Genomic DNA, 5,000 nt, shown 5'->3' with positions numbered 1-5,000 from the left:
CCACCCTGAACACGCCCGATCTCGGAAGCTAAGCAGGGTCTGGCCTGGTTAGTACTTGGATGGGAGACCGCCTGGGAATACCGGGTGCTGTAAGCTTTTTCATTTTTTTGAACATATGTTTTTTTTTATCATAGAGAGACATATTCACATATCCAAAAATTCAGCCAGAATCAAGGGCATGACATCTTTAAAAGGCCCATGTCTGCACACAATAATGGCTTACGGCCATACCACCCTGAACACGCCCCTTTTGCTGTCAGAGTTTGTGTGGTGCTGAAGGAGAGCTGACGTGTCAGTACTGAGCAGGACAGCTGGACTAATTTGTTTGTTTTTTGGATGCGCTTTGGATTTATTTAAATACCTCAGATTGTGAGTGAATGTCCCCCAGCAGTCACTGACTGTTAGGGGGATCGTTTTTCTTTTCACTTTTTTTTCCTGTTTTTTTTCCACAATTTTGTGAAGAATTTTTGTTTTTTGTGAATGTTTGCTCGTATGTCGCGAGCAAACTCACACGGACGGATCACAAAGATGACAGGACCACGGACTGGAGAGATGGAAAAAGGAAAAGAGAACGGACAACAACGTGAACAAACAAACATGGCACTGAAACAAAGGAATGGATTAAACGACAACGAGAAGAACGACGGACAAAAAGGACGGATGAAAACGGCAAATGAAACAGGGAACGGAATGGATGACGGAGAGAGAGGAAGAGAGAGGAGCGGCGGGCTGATTGCTCCGCATGCAGAGAATGGGAGAGGTGGCGAGAGAGCAGAAAAAGAGGAAGCAAAAGTGTCTTTTGAGAGAAAACTAACACTAAACATTGAAATGGTGGGAGACAAAGTTCCTCTAAATCACGTCATGAGCAACATAAAAATGATCTGTGGGGGCCTGCTGGCGTGCAGAACCCTGGGACCTGAAAAACTGGAGGTGACGGTGAGCAACATTAAAGGAAAGGAAAGGCTGCTGGATGGATTTAAAATCGGAGAGACCAGAGTCGTGGCGAGAGAACTAAATAATGATGAGCTGGTGGTGTCTTTTTTAAACCTGCCAGCGTATATCACAGATGAAGAAATAGTTTGGAAGCTGACGGGATGGGGAGTGAAACCGACATCACCAATAAAACGCAGAATGTGGCCTGGAACAATGATAGCTGACGGAACGAGGTTTGTCCGGGTCAGATTTAATGACCAGGTACAGTCACTCCCTTACTCCACAAAGTTTAACACTGTGATGGGGAACGAATACTTTAGAGTAATACATGATAGACAACAAAAAGTGTGCAGGATGTGCATCCAGCCGGGACACATCCTGAGAGAGTGTCCAGAATTTATGTGCCACAACTGTGGGGTGCAGGGACACTTTGCGCGAGAGTGCAGCGCGAACAGCACAAAATGCACAAACTGTAAAAAAAGAGAAAATGAATGTGAGTGTGTGAACGGAGAGGAAAGCAAGAACGAGGTGGAGGAGGTGTACGAGGATGAAGACGAGGCGGAGGAGGTGTACGAGGAGGAGGCGGAGGAGAAGGAGGTGATCGGAGCAAGCAGGAAGGAGATCAGAGAAGACGAGAACAGTGACGGAGAAATGGAGCAGAGCGGAGAGAGCGGAGGAGAACGGGCGTCAGAGTGCGAGCTGGAGACGCCGGAGCTGGCTGGAGAGGGAGGACAGCAGAAGCAGCGAAAAACGAGCGAGAGAGGGAAAAAAGGAGACGGAAGGGACGTGGCAGAAGACCCGGGGGTAAGCATGAGCACAGAGGGGAGGGAGATGCCTGAGAGTGGTGTTGGACAGGCGGGAGGGAGAAAAATCACGCTAAATAATACGGGTAAAAGCACCAGTCCCAATGAAACGGACAGCGAAATGGATGTGAGTGAACTGGCGAGTGCGCAAAAAAGACTAAGTCTTGGACAACGAAAAAAGTTGGTGAAAAAATTGAAATGTAAGGACAAATAATGACTGACAATAACCCCTGTAAATCCGTTTTTTTTGTTTTTATTTTTATGATAATGGCCTTTAATTTATTTTCGATAAACGTGAATGGACTAAGGAACAAAGAAAAAAGACATGCGATTCTTTCCTTGCAGAATGACGTTTTGTGCCTGCAGGAGACCAGGTGGGATGATTCCCTGGTGGAAGACATAAAAAAAGACTTTGTGGGCCATATTTTCTGCTCCAATGGCACGTCGAGGGCGAGAGGAGTGGCGGTTTTAGTCAAAACGGGTCGGGTAACAGGGGTAAATTTGATTTATGGGGACAAAGAAGGAAGAATAATAGTAATAGACTGTGTGTATGAAACGAAAAATATAAGAATCATAAATATATATGCACCGAATGGAGAAAAAGAAAGGAAAACGTTCTTTATTGCAATAAGCAAATGGTGGGAAAGGAATTGTATAATAATCGGTGACTTTAATGTGGCGATGACACCCACCGATGTGTCAAAAAATAATGTGTTTAAGGGGGATGTGAGCAGGGGGACACTTAAAGATATAATGATAACGAAACAATGCATTGATATTTGGAGATTGCTACATCCATGGGAGAGGGTGTTCTCCAGGAGACAAATTGTACTGAATAGATTAAAACAATCTAGAATAGATTATGCTTTGGTGACATGCGAGGTAGTGAGGTGGATTAAAGAAGTTGAATATAAAACTAATATGTGGAGCGATCACGCTGGAATAGAAATCACGTTTAGAAAAGAAACGAATGTACGTAAAGGAGGGATATGGTGCTTTAATGCAAGCTTGCTGGATGATGGAATGTTTGTGAAAAGTATGGAAAGATTGTTGAATGATGTGGGATATGAGTGGAATGAGAGTGAAGATATGAATGTGTGGTGGGATAGTGTAAAAGTCAGAATTAAAAAAAAGTGTATCAATTATAGTAAAGAGAAAAAGTGGAGAGAAAATAGAAAGGAAGAGAATTTGAGAAAACAACTAAGTGAGGAAATAGCATCGCTTGACAGTGTAGATAATGTAGATGTCGAAAAATACATACATTTAAAAGAACAGTTGGGAGTGATTGAACTTAAAAAGAGTAGGGGTGCAGCCATTAGGAGTAAAATACAATATATGTATGAGGGGGAGAGGAGTACAGCCTTTTTTTTAGGTCTGGAAAAACAAAAACAAAAAAGAACAGAAATAAACGAATTATTAAATGAAGCAGGTAAAAGTGTGACAGATAAAAAGGGAATTTTAGAAATAGTAAAGGGCTATTATGAAAGCCTGTTTTCGAGACAGGAGTGTGATAGCGTGAGTGTGAACAGAGCTTTGGGTGCGTTAAAGAAAAAAATAAGCGAGGACGATAAAATGTGGTGTGATTGTGAGTTTACAGAGGGAGAAATCAGAAGTGCTTTAGAGGGGTTAAACAAAAACAAAAGTCCTGAGAGCGATGGCCTAACTGCGGAATTCTACCAAGCTTTCAAAGAGCAGCTGGTGCCCTTGGTGAACAAATTGAGTAAATATATGGAAAAAGTGAAACATATACCAAAAAGTTTAGGGGAAGGGGTGGTTACTATTTTTTACAAAAACAAGGGGGACAATAAAAATCTGGACAACTACAGACCAATCAGCCTACTCAACACAGACTACAAAATCATAGCGAAAACAATAGCCAATAGAATCAGGGAGGTAATAGGAACAATCATAGAACAAACACAATCATACAGTATACCAAACAGAGACATAGCAGACTCAATCATTTCAATAAAACAGACGGTCAGGGATATGGAAGGGGAGGGGGGAATATGGCTAGGGATTGATTTAAATAAAGCTTTTGACAGAGTAGATCACGGGTTCATGGGGAAGGTGTTAGAGAAGTTTGGATTCGGGGAGAGAATGAGAGAATGGATAAATATGTTGTATACAGGAGCGGAAAGCAAGATAAAATGTAACGGGGAACTAACTGATTCTTTTAAAATATCAAGGTCAGTGAGACAAGGATGTCCGATGTCAGCGCTGTTGTACAGCTTGGTAGCAGAGCCGCTGGCAGCACTGATATCGGAAGACGTAAACATAAAAGGTATAGGTAAGGAAAACGTAAAAATAATACAGTATGCAGATGACGTGAATATAATGGTAAAAGGAGAGGAGGATATAGAATTGATATTAAAACATGTACAAACTTATGAAAGAGCATCTGGGGCAAAAGTAAATGAAAATAAGTCAGAAATTATGTTACTAGGTAAGGAATCCAATCTAGTTAATAAGTGGGGATTTAAAACGGTGTGTGAGAGAAGAAAAGTGTTGGGAGTGAATATGGGGAAAAATGAGAATGAATGTGATGATGTAACATGGAAAGAGGTGGTGGGTAAAATTAAAAAAACATTGAATTTGTGGAAAGCGAGGGGTCTATTGTTGAGAGGAAGGGTAGCCGTAACAAATGCTCTCGTGTTGTCCAAAGTGAATCATGCGCTGAGTACTTGTACGCTTCCGGACTGGGCCTTTAAGGAGATTTCAAAGACCATTAGGGACTTTATTTGGAAAAACAAAGCAGCGAGTATAGCTCACAAAACAATAATAGGGGCTAAAGATCAGGGGGGGCTAGCTTTGATTGATTTACTTACAAAAAAAGTAGCACTAAGAGTCAAATTGATAGGCAAATTTATGGACCAGAACCGGAACGTAGTTTGGAAAAACCACTTCAAACAATATCTGTGCAGTTTTGGACTCTACAACGAGGACAACCTGTACCAGATCAATAACCCGGATTCATTTAAACACTTGCCACGGTTTTTCCAGGAAGTACTCAGTGCGTGGTATCAGGTTTCATCCTGGACTGTACCAGAGTGCGGAACGAGAGGGTCAGTGCTACGACTGCCCTTCCTCTCGAGCCCGTATTTTAAAAATGGGGAGAGGGTAATTAAGTGTGAAGCTATGTCGAAAGCGGGATATATTAGAATAAGGGATTTACTGAACTGTGGGGGGGGATTTTGATTTACAAATGGTGGTGAGGGGTTTAAAAAATAAAGGGTGTGTGTGCAGAAAGGATGTGATTGAGAG

General features: G+C 42.0%; 1 pseudogene; it reads left to right on the top strand.

The window, feature by feature from the left end:
* Positions 1-96, top strand: part of LOC132976642 (5S ribosomal RNA) — a 109-nt pseudogene extending 13 nt beyond the window's left edge.
* Positions 97-5,000: the final 4,904 nt, after the last annotated feature.

This window comes from Labrus mixtus, chromosome 6 (assembly GCF_963584025.1).
Source record: "Labrus mixtus chromosome 6, fLabMix1.1, whole genome shotgun sequence".
Lineage (NCBI taxonomy): Eukaryota > Metazoa > Chordata > Actinopteri > Labriformes > Labridae > Labrus > Labrus mixtus.
This window is presented reverse-complemented; position numbering and strand designations above follow the sequence as displayed.